This window comes from Macrobrachium nipponense, chromosome 29, assembly GCF_015104395.2.
Source record: "Macrobrachium nipponense isolate FS-2020 chromosome 29, ASM1510439v2, whole genome shotgun sequence".
Taxonomy (NCBI): domain Eukaryota; kingdom Metazoa; phylum Arthropoda; class Malacostraca; order Decapoda; family Palaemonidae; genus Macrobrachium; species Macrobrachium nipponense.
The window spans coordinates 34,589,098-34,604,097 of record NC_061092.1 but is presented as its reverse complement, the minus strand read 5'-3'; the positions used below and the strand labels follow the sequence as shown (position 1 = coordinate 34,604,097).

The 15,000-nt window shown below is 39.1% G+C and overlaps 1 pseudogene; it reads left to right on the top strand.

The window, feature by feature from the left end:
- Positions 1-15,000, top strand: part of LOC135206231 (alpha-(1,3)-fucosyltransferase C-like) — a 37,442-nt pseudogene that overhangs the window by 16,144 nt on the left and 6,298 nt on the right.

Sequence of the window (15,000 nt, the reverse complement as noted above, 5' to 3'; positions counted from 1 at the left end):
GATTTGCATGCTATGGGTGGTGCTGATTATACCGATTACAGGTTATTGCTCCCTAGTATTGTTACCGTATCAATCTAGCTATGTCTATGTGGATAGACAAGAGGGAGCACCAGGCTAATCATTTTCATGGCAGTGGAGCTTATAGTGGCATCCAACAGGCTCAGGAATGCTGTAAATGTCCGTGCACCTAAAAAAACAATGTGGGCTCATTCCTAAATCTTCCAAGATGTTCATTAAAGCCAGAAACTTTTACCCTTCAATTTCGGCTGCTTTACATCATAACCTGCGGAAATTGCTCGGCAATGATTTGTTTGCACGGCCGTTAGCCTATTTAGTTTTGTGTCTACTCTAATGAAGCAACCCATACACACATTTAAGCATAAATTAGACAAATTCCTGGGTAAATCAGTTCTAACTCGATGGTCAGTGCCGAAGTCAATTTCGACATTATTGGTGCTAATAACTAAAATAACTAATGTTAGAGTCCACACAAGGGACCTCAATGACGATGCATTGATCTTTAGATAGTTCCTACCTCAGTGTTTGCCGATCTTTTATCTCCCAGGCTCCACTTTCCAGGAACAACTTATGTCCCACTAGTGGATGAAATTTTTTTTAAATTATAACTTTATTTTTAATATTCTGTTGATTAATGAATACAAAAAAGTCTAACTAACATATTTATTGATTAAAAAAGAATAAGTGAATCATTCTAGTTCAATAAACCTGTTCTGTCCCACAGAAAGTTTTCCTCCTCGTGGTGACTGCGGTGTTCATATATGTTTTAGTCTACATGCGTGAAAGCAGAGGGAACTACATTTTATCGAGAACTTTCTTTTCGTAAGTTACAAGCAGCCTTTTTATCATAATGACAGAGATAGGTTCTTAGAAACCCTTTCGTAATTTGTATTGGTGATGACTGTGTCTTCCGGAAAGTACTTTCTATAGTTTGAGACAGTCGGCCATTATTTGCAGGTTGAGTAGCAAAAGTAAGAAATTGAAACTTGAAACATTAAACAGATCGTTTTGTTCAAAATGATTTCTTCTGAACCATGTAGTATAAATAAGAATTAATTTTTGGAGGAGAACGTGCAGTTTCATTTCAAATATTTTTAGTTATGTCGAAGAGCATAAAACTTATTTTGCCCTTGAAACTTTGATCACTATGAACCTACCTTAGGCCATTTTTCTAGCAGCATGAAAACAGTAGTGAAGAAGAAAGTAATAAGAGAAGTTTCATTTTACCACAGAGATAATGCTACTAGGAATGTCTCGTGGCTTTCCTTTGAGTGGCTTCCTGGAGGACTTCTGAACTGGAATGCAACAGACACTTCCATTTCGACAATACCAAATGCACTTGAGAGTCATTTGGTCCCTCTTAGAGGAATTGGTGATTCTTTTTTGCCCTTCGAGAAATTGAATGAAAGCAGCTCTGAAGAGGCAGCTGATGGGAATCCACCTCTCAAGAAGATACTCTTTTGGAATGATGTGAGTTGACTCATTCAGTTTTCTAAGAAACGTTTTATTCACTATTAATGTGTCCAAACTACGTATGTAATATTCTTTTTGTCTGTTGGATTAAAAAGTTTGCTTCTGAAACGGTGTCTTGTTTGGAACACATGTCTGATATAATTTGCGTAGAATTATCTTCTTCCCTTGCTTGATTTGGTTTTGAATCCATACTTGAGCTTGACATTTATTTTTGTCTCACATCGAAAGTCTTCTCTCGCACGTTAGCTGTTATCGTGTAGACCAATGTTTCTTAACCTTTGCTGACCCAGCACCCCCTGTAGTAAGGCTCCACAGTCCAGCAATCCTTGTAGTGAGGCCCCACAGTCAACACACCATGTAATTAGGCTCCATGGTTCCAGCACCCCATTTAGTAAGCTTCATAGCTTGGTCCAGCACCCCTTTAGTAAGGCTTCACTGTCCAGTACCCCTTGACATCTGGTTACTGAGATTATGTTTGCTACAAAGATAAAATAATAATAATAATTTATTATTATTATTATTATTATTATTATTATTATTATTATTATTATTATTATTATTATTATTATTAGATATTGAGGCTGTTTATATTTTTCATTTGTACTGCATTTCCATCCCCCCCTAAAATTAATTTCAAGACCCACGGCAGGTGATTGCAGCCCTGGTTAAGAAACACTTGTAGACTCTTGTGACTAAGCATCAGTGTTGTATGCTCTCCCCCGAAAACAGTTCTTCGGTGACAAATCACAAGGCTTTGGTTTTGGTCGGGATCCTTTCGTCAAGTCCGGGTGTCGAATCAGCACTTGCTTCACGACGGCAAACCGCAGCCTGTTTTCGCTGGAGGAGGTGGATGCAGTTGTCTGGCACGTCAGGTCCGGTGATCAGTCCTTCCCTTCCAAGAGGTAGGAGTTCAGTCACTTCCAGTCAGTCATTAACAGAGTTTATTGAATAGCGCTTTCGGTTCATGTGACCATCTTTAGTCGGTCGTTATCGATAGTATAATAGAAATAATACATTTATTTCGCTTTTCCAATCAGTCATTATGAGCAATATATAAAACGCACGTCAGTTAAATTTGATCCTTTTAATTTTATTAATTTTTAGCAGAGAATAGAAAAACTTTCATTCATTGTCACTGAGTTCATGATAACCCCCAATAAATATCAGTCATTATCAACAATGTTGCATTTGGAGAACACTCTTGTGTCATGTTACCCTTTCCTTCCGTTGGCGGTAATACTTGAACAACACTTGCTTCATGTAGCCATCTGTTGTTGGGCGCAGAATTGATGGAAGTTGTATAACCTAAGTACAAGGTAATCTGTCGGAGTAAAATATTGTTCATAATTGGACGTGCTCCTTTATGAGGTTTTAAATAAAGTTAATCTTCTTATCATAAATACGATAATAGAATTGCAGCTTTGATATCCTTTTTATCTGAATAAAAGCTCATGTATTGGAAGTGCCGATAAAATCATTTTTTGTGTGTGTGGACAGGTCACCACATACCAGATACATATATTGGCTTCTAGAATCACCGATGCATGTGTATACCAATCTCAAAAACTTTCCAAACGTCTTCAACTGGACCTTCACTTATAGGCTAGACTCTGATGTTCCTACTCCGTAAGTTAAATGCCTGTTTTTTCTTTTTCTCTTTAAGTTTCAAAAAGCGTCACCCCCCCCCCCTCCCCATGAACGTTGGCTACACGTCTCCCTCGATTCAGGATACACGTTTGGTGCTCTCTCTCTCTTTCTCTCTCTCTCTATCTTATGTCAGTTTTCTGAAAATTTCATTCGTACATAAGTCATCTCGTGTCAGGTTAGTCTTGCTCAAATCTAAATATAAATATCCTTCGACCTATTATATCCCAAACATGAACTGTATCCAATGCGATATATGTGTTTGCTTGAGTTTGATCTGTTTGAAATCACCACAAGTTAAACGCAATTTCAGAATATCCAACCCCCTCTACCATGTTAGCAAATTTGAACATGGTAGAGGGGGTTGGATATCGATTCTAATTACAAATAACCGAGTTCGACGGTGATTTGTAAGGTCAGAATCGGTATAAACTTATTACCACACTTGTTAGCCGAATCGCTAACGTCAATGTCGTCCTGATTTCGTCCCTGTCCGTTGGACGGTGGTTCGATCCCATGAGGGGACGAATTTATTATCAACTAAAAAATTCCCTTTCGGTTTACATATATGAGAATACATCAATTCCGAGGTAGAGTGAATTAGATATTAAAGGACATTGTAGCTGGAATGATTTATATGAATCACGGTGATGTGGTAATTATTCATATATATATACGAATGTGTGTGACTAATTAACATTATCATGGATGAAGTTTGGCAAGATGATAGTAGATGTAGTTTCAAAGCTGTGGTGTAAGACTATGGGATGTGAATGGGAGTGTGGAATGGGTGATGCAGATAATACAGTGGTGAGTGGGGTTAGTGAGGAGAAACTGCATACTAGTGAAAATGTTCATAAGATGAGACAGTTAGAGCAAACGTTGGCAAGAGGATGATTATGAGGGTAAATGGGAACCAGGAAGAAGAAGCAATAATGCTGTTCAGAGGGAAGATATAGTAGGTATGTGGAAGTAAATATTTTGAATGATGACAGAATGAGAGAAGAGGGAATTCACAGGAAGGGTGAAGCATGGAAGGTAGTAGGATGTGTGGAAAGTTAGAGAGGAAACTTGGGGTGTATGTGAAGGCCAACGTTGAGATGTATTAAGCAATTGGTGAGGCAACTCTCATGGATGTAGTGCAGATGGTGATTGTAAATGGAAGAAAAAAAGTGTAAGCTAAATTATAAAGGAATTGTTTATAGCATATATGTATGATAAGAAAAATTGAATGGGTGATAATTATTGATGTTTGTCAAAGGAATGTCAAAAGGAATGGAAAGGTGAAATGATAGGTCAGGGTTTGAGGATGGTTTGTGAAGAGATTAGAGAGTGACACGCTTGTGAAAAGGTGTGCAATTCGGATGTGTTGGGAGGAAGGAGGCAAAGGGGACTAGGAAGGACTGGATAGGTGGTGTGAAAGAGGTATTAGAAAAGGCTTCAGCATCCAGGCAGCAAGAAATAGTATGGAAGATAGAGTGAAGAGTACAGTGTGTCTTGGGATCTGAAGCACTAACAGTGAGCGTTCTGTGTAGGTATATGAAGAAATAACGTGGAAGTTTATAGTGCAGGTTGTTCATCTACGGTTTGCGGTTTGATAATTTAGGGAAACTGCTTCGTGTTGAAAAATACGTTCATGCAAATGACAGTTAAATGAGAGGGTAAGTTTCACCCCTTCAGCCAATTTGAACTTGAGTCGAAGATGCCTAGAGATACATTCGCACATTACGTATATCAGTGTGACTAATGCACCTTCCTACTGTCGGCTTCAAGCATCTGTCTTAGAAAGAGCTCACTTGCCTGTTTAGTTGATACTGTAAATCACTTTTCACAGGAGAAAAATAAATGTTATGTGACTAATGATTACATGAAGCCTGCATAAGTGATGAAAATTATTCTCATTTACTTGCTGGTTATACACTTGTAGATGATGGATGACTTACAGTGGTCTTTACATGTTGATTGTTTGTTACTTGCAGGTATGGCAGGGTGTACCGCTTGCGAACACCTGGGCCTGTACCTACTGGGAGGAATTATGCCTCTGGCAAGACGAAGTTGGCTGCCTGGTTTGTCTCTAACTGCCATACCAGATCTGGCAGAGCAACGTGAGTCAAGAAATCACATGGTTGTCTTTTCAAATATTTAATAACTGTACATTTTGAGGATAACTGGAAATTTTGAAAGAAGGGTTTCAGTGTATTTTAAGTTTTTCGTCTGTTACCATCCGTGAACGTTTTTATCATAGTATCGATTTGCATTTATAATGATGGGTTACACGTCATTTTTCAGTATAAAATCTTGGCTGTGCATTCCATTCTTATTATATTTTAAACAATGTCGTTACTGTCTTTGTAACACACTCGTTACCATAAATGAATTTCAAATTAACGCGTCACACTTCCTGTCCCATTCGGTGTTGTTGATCATTACTTTTCTATTAGCTCGACTTGCACAATGAGGATGATATGCATCATAGGATGAAAAATTTATCATTAAAACCTCATTGTGATATGTTATGTATGAGTGTCAGGGTTTTCTAAGAGAAAATGATTAGATTCCTTGTAGTGTCAATCAACTGTTTTCATTATTTAGAAGATACATCCCTACCAAAACTAATATTTACTCTGCCACAAATACGGATGCGGATAGAGATATGCGGATGCTCTACGGATGCAGATGCGCATATCCAAAACATCTGTAATATTTGCTTCGTCACAAATACAGATGTGGATACAGATGCGGACTTACTTATCAAAAGCGGATGTGATTACGGATGTTAAAAATTATGTGGATGCTCTGCGGATGCATATGCTTATGTCTAAAACATCTCTAATATTTACTTGGCCGCAAATACGGATACGGATACAGATGCGGACGTTTTTAGCTATCGAGCAGATGCGATTACGGATGTTCCATGGCTGAAGACACTCGATACACCTTCAGTCTGTGCATCCTTAGCATTTATCTTTTAATTACACTGATAAATCTTGTGGTGTCCGCAGGTTGGTGAACACGCTCAAGAAGTGGATACCGATTGACGTTTACGGAGGTTGTGGTCAGCACAGATGCCCCAGGGGTGAAAATTGTTACGAAATGCTCGAACGGGATTACAAATTCTACTTTTCTTTCGAGAATTCCATCTGCAAAGATTATGCCACCGAGAAAATATTTAACGTTTTGGGGTAAGTCACTGTCATTGTTTCACAGCTCATTTCACTTGGCTGCTCACACTGGTGACGTCATACAACAAACCCCCCCCCCCCCCAGCATTCTTTTAACTACAAGAATTATTATGCATGTCCGAGTTAATGGAATAGAATAGAATAGACAATTGTAGACGAAAGGCCAAGCACTGGGAACTGTGAGGTCTTTCAGCGATGAAAGGGAAAACGAGAGGTAAAAGGTATGAAAGGTATAACAGGAGAAAAACCTCAAAGCAGTTGCACAATAAGACAAACGATAGGAGAAGGTTGAATGTGAGCTGGAAGGAAGAATATGAACGGAGGTACATTGAAAGGAATGAAAGGGGTTGCAGCTAGGAGCTGAAGGGACGCTGCAAAGAACCTTAAGTGATGCCTAAAGTGTACTGTGTGAGGTGTACTGACGGCACAGTCCCCTCACGGGGAGCCTGAGTCAGTGTATACTAATTGCAGTTCTGATTAATGTGGAACATTTGTTTTAAGTGACGCTCTGAACGGATGAATAGTAATAATTTTATGTAAATTTAGCTAAGAAGAGAATCTCATCATATTACACGGAGTGGGCGAGTGTTTCTGTCAAATTGATCAACATTTTCCTTTTATTGGATCTTCCTTAAAAAATGATTTTCAGTACAAGGAAAAACTTATTTCTAAGGCCGATGACCATAGAGTTGCACTGCCAAATTTGATGAATAAATCAGTTATTCATCAAATTTATCAGCTTCTTTACACCCTGAAGATGTACTCAGATTTAATAACATAATTACTTCCCTCACTTCTCCGTAGGGGGTTAGTACCGTCAGTGCACCTCATGCAGCGCACTGTAGGCATTACTTAAGGTTCTTTGAAACGTCCCTTTGACCCCTAGCTGTAACCCCTTTCATTCCTTTTGATGTACCTCCGTTCATATTATCTTTCTTCCCTCTTTCCACCCTCTCCTAACAATTGCTTCACATTGCAACTGCGAGGTTTTTCTCCTGTTACACCTTTCAGACCTTTTTAATGTCAATTTCCCTTTCAGCGCTAAATGACTTCACAGGTCCCAGCTTTTGGGCTTTGCCTTAAATTCTACTTTTTTTACTTTACTCACTTTGGTAGCTGGAGTTTTCAAGCGGCACATTGGTAGAGGACTCACGTTAATGATGTTACATTACCTCACCCATAGCTTGTAAACAGTTAATGTACCGTGAACTGTTTTTCAGGTTGTTGAATTTCAGTAATTCGGTATGTCATGTCATATATTAACATAGTTCTGAAAATTATTTAGTCTGGATGACAAATGAGTATTCTAATGATGCATGTGACTGACGCAATATCTTTCTGGACCTATTCCTTGAAGGGCAAATGCCTGAATGCTGAACAAAATCTATTTTTGGGCACATGTTACTTAGTGCTCACGTAAGAACAAGTTGTGGGCGTGTCATTGCACGGAGTTTCATTTTGTTCCCATTTCTAAGGTGCAAACATTTATTAATGAAAACATATCAATGTTGGGTCTGATTGTGGTAAATTGAGGAAAGTAACCCTTTTGTATTGTATGTTACTTGGAGTTTTGCACATGCGGAATTTCTTAAGTTTTAAGCATAATGGATTTCTTTTTCCCTTCTACATCTAAAGTCCCAGTGTAGGCGGCATTCTTCCTGAAACAAATATCTCAAATAATTTGCCAAAGTTATCTGGAATGGTGTGTTCTGTAGTACTGGGTCCTCCAAGCCATAACAAGATCATTCATTAATTTTCAGGTGTTCTGCAAGATTTGCGAGAAATGTATCATGACGTATGCTTTCGTCGAAAGTATTTAATAAGAACTCAGATTTATAACATTTTGGTGTGTGGTTAACAGTATTATTTCATTAAATCCGTCAACCCAACAACCCCTGAAAGATGTATCGTGTAGTTTCAAAGATAGACAGGAACACTACTTAAACTTATACATTAGAGTTTTACTAATAACTTATCTCTTTCTGTGTTTCCTGTTATCTTCTGTAACTTCTTTCAAATGAACACCATATTCTTTGGAAGCTTGAATTTCAGGTCAATGGCCCCTGTAGGCTTGTTCTATATGAATAGGGTGTATCTTCTGAATAGTGATAATGAGAATGATATTGTACTTTCAGGTATAATGTTGTACCAGTGGTTTATGGTCTTGCAGATTACACGGCACTTTTACCTCCTAAATCTCACATTAATGTTCTTGACTTCCCAAGTGCCGAGAGTTTGGCTAGGTATCTTCAGTATTTAGATAAAAGATGATACAGCATACAATGAATATTTCAGGTAAGTTTGTCGATATTTTATCACATTTTTTTTCTTGCATTTAAATTCAGTTGTAGCAAAGGCGTGAAAAAGAAGCTGCATTTACAAACTTACTGATTTCAGACATCAAACAGACAGGTCAATAACCCTTGCGAGCGAAAATGTGTCTGACACGAGGCGAACATAACAGAGGTGACAATACAATCGTGTGTTTGTTGAAGGATGGAAGATGCACACAAATTAATAGTATACAAGACACGACTGAAGCTATGGCATATGGTTGAAATGCTGACATTGTAATGCATGTGGTAATAATGATACATTTAACATGATAATATGAATCAAAATATATGTACAAGATGCATGATGTGTTTCTTGTAGTATATGGTCATTTAGCGTGTAGAGATGCTTGTAGTGAGAAGATTAGCTGGGCAGGTAAGATGGAGGTGTGTGGGTCTGCGTTGGGCCCAACAGGACTCCTCCCCTTGGAGAGGTCTTCGGTTGTAGGCCGGTGTTTGGTAGGTATGCTGGCTTTAGGCAGTAGATGGAGACCAATGTAGTTCTGCTGTCCACTGTCATCTGGTAGGCTTTATGTCTTCTCTGGGTGAAAAAGTATGGTCCCGAGTAGGCTGGGGAGAGGGGGCCCTCTGTGTGTGTCTATTCATATGAACGCATATTTTGCATTCTGCAGTTGGGTGGGGACATAAACTTTCCTGACCATATGGTAAGTTGTCTTGGCTAGCATTATTTGTTCTAATATTTTATAGGTGTTGGATGGGGATGTTGGGCTTGTTTGATTCTGAAAGATCTGCCAGTAATTTTAGTGCTTGGCAGTACAGGGCTTCTGCGGGAGATGCGTTGAATGCCATGTGTGGTGATGTTCTCAGGCCCAGTAAGACCCAAGGTAACTATTCTGCAACTTCAACTTTGACATCTCTATGACCTTTTTTATTCCCCACCAGATGTACCACTCTGCTAAAATTCAGCAGTTGACCGCCTAATAGTTGGGACAGGTTGTGGGCGAGGGTGAAATCCATTCTTCTGAGGCTTTCTGGCAGGTAGGGGCAAGGGCCAGTACTTGTTTTGCGGGCGATGGTCGTCTCTCCATTGTTAATTGACAGGTTGCTCCATGTAAGGGTGGGGTCTCGCTGCACACGCTATAGATCCACGTTGTCTCTTTGCGCCTATGCTATTTTGGGATAGGCTATCCTGAGCTGGATGGTGTTGACACAGTTTCGCGAAAGTGCATTTGCCACGATGTTTACTGAATCCTTCATGTACTTGATGGTGCAGGAGTGTTCTGGTATTGCTGATAGGTGTCAATGTTGTCCTGCTGACTGTGTCTACTGTGTGTGAATACGTGCAACAAAGGTACCCATCGCCATGTTACTTGTTTCCATCGTCAAAGTGAGGGACCTGAGGGGTTTAGGAAATATTAATGTGGTTGCAGAAGTATTTGCTTGTTTTGCTGAAAGAAATGCATTAGCTTAATCTTCTGACCAATGATTCTAGCAATATTTGGGATACATCTGTGATAATTAATTAGTCCTGGAAATTTTTGTACTGCTTTAATTGTTGGTTTTTGGAAGTCAGTGCTTGGGGAAATTCTGTTTGTGGATGGGGGCGGCCGGTCCCTCTGGGTTCCTGTCGCATTCCGTGTCTGTTGACTACTGGGACCATCTTGCTGCTGCTGCTGCTTTTGGTGGCTGGGTGGGCTCCACTGTCTTGGAGGCTATATGCACTGTGACAACCAATTTTAGGAATTCTTTGATGTGTAAGGAACTTTTTATTTATTTATTTATTGTTTGCTGTTCCCATTACTGATGTAAAGAAGTTATTACTGTTATCTTTGTAATGTTTGTTATAATAACGTTTGTGGCTTCTTCTTATTTGACTTAGTTTTATAGTTCCTTTATAGTTGCTTTATTTTTTATTTCTTTCTTTTTTGTTAGTTGTTAGTCTCAGGAGGACAGTGCAGTTTTCTTACTTCATTAACACAAGTAAAATAATACAGTGCATATACAAGTTAAGTAGTATGACTACAAGTCGAAGTATGAGCCTTTCTTGAATTTTCTTAACAACCCACAACTGATGAGGCTCTCAACCTCACTCCGCTAAGGCTCTCGGCTATTCTGTATCTTCTCTTCCTCGAAGGTTCTTCAAAGGAAATTGTCCAGCCCACCAGTAGGCGGGCAATTGCTTCTGTTCCGCCTTGTAGCCATCGTTGTTGGTTGAAGATTATCTTATGATGTCCCTTGGGTGGGATTAATTGACTTAATCCCTCCTTTGTTGGTGGGACTAGTGTCGTCACCGGTAGTCTTCTAGTTCTGGCGAAAGTTGAAAGGTCACTTCACAGATGAGACAGGTAGACAGTTTGTAATGGTTGCGCCTAGATTATTTTGGCACCAGTGTTTTGGCTACAAACTCATGACACTTCCTAATCGTTACTCTCTCTCTCTCTCTCTTTTCTCTTGCTCCCCCAACTTTCATTTTTTTCTATTATTTCAATTAATCTCTCTCTTCTTCTCTTCCTTCTCTCTCTCTCTCTCTCTTCCTCCTCCTCCTTCTCTCCTTCTCTTCTCTTCTCTCTCTCTCTCTGTGTCTTTCAATTGTCTATTGATGGTTCTTCCTCATTTCTTTTTCTCTCTTTTATATTTACAGTATTCCTAACTAATATTCTCCTAGCTATCATTACAGATGGGCATGGTAGAAGAATTGGTCATAGCCATCACTGTTTGGCAGGGCAGTTTTGTGAGGAGCACCTCTCTCACAAGGTCTAAGGTTGACTCAGGTTGGCCATTTGTGGCAGGTGGCGTTATGACCCGCTGCAACTGCTTGTAGACATGCGATGGCCGCTCGTTTCTTATAGCTGTCCGAACATTCTTCAGGAATTTTTGGCTCTTTGGGTGGATGGCATGCTGAAGTATGACCTTAGCTGGTCCTTCAGTAATTCGTAGGTGACAGGGGTTTGAAGTTCTGCAAGCCATCCTGCAATTTGCAATTTGCCTGAAAACGTCGTCTGGCAGGAATTCAAGATTGGTGTCTACTTTGCTTGCTGTCAATCAGAAGATTGTCTCTGCCCTGAAGAACCAGGCTTCTGGGTTCTGGGGCGTAAATGGAGGTAGACATATGGAGGCAGCAGCGATATTGTTGCTGGAGAGGTTGGCATCATTGGGGTTGGCTGGTCTGGTCATCTCTGGGGTCACCAGTGTAGTGAAGTTGTCAGTATGAGGCTGCGTTTACAAACTTACTGATTTATTCACTGATTTTTTCTTGTGAGTGGAAAAGTAGTGCCTGACACGAGGCGAACACAACAGAGGTCACAATACAATCACTTGTGTTTGTTAATGGATGTAAAGATGCATATATAAATTGATATACAAGGCACGACTGAAGCTGTGGTACATATGGCTGAAATGCTGATATTGTAATTCATATGGTAATAATGATACATTTCACATAACGATATATGAATGAAAATATATGTACAAAAGATGCATGACGTATGTTGTGTTTCTTGTATAAGCACGTTTGGTGTGCAGAGATGTTTGATGTGAGGAGATTAGCTGGCCAGGTAAGATGGAGGTGTGTTTGTCCGCATGGGGCCCTACGCATGTATAATATTTAATTCATGTAAAAAACTGTATACATACACTATCCTACTTATGAACATTCAACTTACAAACAATCAGAGATACAAACAAACGGGATCACAAATTAGAACTGTGTTCAGAGCATCCCTTTTGCTACCGGTATTTTCAAATTTTGTTTGTGCACCTATTTTGTACATACATACTGTATGTACAGTGTATTTTGTTTTAGAATGAAAAAACGTACAGTACTATATTGACTTTATATCACACTGTACTTTAATAGGCATGAAGAGTACAGCAACCAACTTACAAACAGTTTAGCATATAAACAGCCGTCCAGAATGTAACTTGTTGAGAAGTAGGGGGTGTCTGTACATAGTTTTGCAGCATTAAGTTGGCTTTTCAAGAAAACACAACAAACACTGCTACATTTTCCCTTTTAGCTGTTGATTTTAACCCCTGTGTAGATAACATTCTCATCAACATCCCCTCCATGCACCTACTACAAAGGAGGCACCACAAATCCCAACTTATCTACAGCCTCCCTTCTCAGAATTCTTACCCTGTCAATCTGGTTCTTTTAATTCTTCTGGTATCCACAGGAACCAAGCTGATACTATTATGTACTGTTCTGTAAGGGGTTGTGCAAAGTCCTTTTCATGATTAACACTTCTACATGTGAAATTTCCATAATATCCATTATGGTATTTCTTACTATCATGTCATCCAACTCTAAATATTCTCTTAAAATTTTATCACCCAATCAACAAAGTCTTAAGATATAGTTTCATTGTTATACCATGACTCAAGTTCATGTAGCAATATACTGGTGTTTCGAAATTAGAGCCTCCGCCCCCGCTCCATAGAACAAATGGAAAGTTATGAAGTTTTCTGCTATAGCCTATCTCCAAGTACATTATCTTAAGTTTCTATTAAGCTATTTTTCATTTTACATTTCTTGCATTTTTAGACTGAGTGATGGAGTTTGATACAGCCATGGCTAATGACTCAGAGGAAATCAGATGGATTGACCGAATCCGGGTTACCTTCAAAGAAGCCAGGGATGCTGGTGCATCCTTCATTTCACATTCCTGGATAGCTAAATACATTAAAAGACATGAATCCTTTGTTAAATGAAACTGGAATAAAAATACATATGACTGTCATTGCAAAAAGCATGAGAATCTTGGAAGGCCTGAATTTCTTTCTCAGGAGTCAAAAGACATCATAGGTGAGGCAGTGGGTAGACCAAGAAAGTCTTTACATAAATTGGCGCTTGAACTAGAAACAAAAATGTGAAAGAAGAGAAGTTATAGTTCTGTATATCATGAGTTGAAAAAATCTGGCATCAAGCCATTTCATGTTATCAACAAGTCCAACATCACTCAGCAACAGAGAAAAGACCGTGCATGGTTTTGTGGTTCATTTCTTAAAGATTGGGATGAAGCTGACTTTCTCTATGTTGCCACATCAGATGGATTTTTCGTTTACACAGTCAGGAAGCCAAATCATAAAAATTACATAATTTGCGCTGCAAAGTTGGATGATATCAGCAATGATGTGCTCTATTGCCAAGTTGTGAAATTTCCCTGAAAGTTTGGGAATTTTTCTGTTTCATACCCTAAAGGTTAATGTGGATCATCAAAGAAAAAGGAGTCATGGAATGGTGAATACTTCAGAGACACTGTGCTTACTGGTGGAGTATTTCCTTTCCTCAAAGACCCTGAAAATGTGTTATCTGTTGAAGATGTCACATTTTTGCATGATGAGGCACCATGTTTCAAGGCTCTTCAGACACAGGAGCTGCTTCGAAACAGTATGTCAATTTCTTCTCGTCAAGTGAATTTCCAGGTAGCTCCCCTGACCTTAATGTGTGTGAAAACATTGGTAGTATCTTAAAGGATCGTGTTGAAGAATGCACAGTGAACTATGATGGTATACCAAGCCTCGATGACCTGCGAAGAGAGGTGACTGAAGTGCTCAGGGAAATGGAGTTTGAGTCTCAGCTTTTTTGCAATTTGTTGAAATCATACCCCTCAAGAATGCAGGCTGTGGTACAGGCAGATGGAGGCCATACAAAATATTAAATAGTACTCAGAGGTAAACTTAAATAAATACCTGTTCTGAATTACTTTTGTTTTTGTCCATATCAATTTTAGTTTATGCTGTAGAGGGGGGGACTCTAATTTCGAAACACCCTATAGATTGTACTTGACTTATGTATTATCTTACTTTGTATGAAATTTCAGCCAATTTCATTTCCAAATCTTCATCCTGCCTATCCATTCTTTGATTTGCCATTTCAGTGTTTTTGTAATTCCCAATTCAAAAGAACATATACTGGATATCATTGTTGGTAAAAGATTTAAAGGTCCAACCTCAGTAATCCTATCTGAATCTAACATCCTTTTGAGATTATAATGACAACATGATATAAAATATAAACGGGATATGGTAACAGTGCCTTAAAGTAAATGTGAAAGATCTTGCACTCTGCTGTTCCAGTTTCGTTGTGGGCATATCCTCTATTTCTATGTAGCGCCTCAGTGGCGTGGTTGGTTTGGTGTTTGCTTCTCACCTCGGTGGTCGCGGGTTCGATTCTTGGCCATTCCATTGAGGAGTGAGAGATGTGTATTTCTGATGATAGAAGTTCACGCTCGACGTGGATCGGAAGTCACGTAAAGCCGTTGGTCCCGTTGATGAATAACCACTGGTTCCATGCAATGTAAAAACACCATACAAACAAACAATCTATTTCATTTCATATACAGTATCAACCCAACTTAACAGAAACTTTGTGAGACTAATTTTCTGAT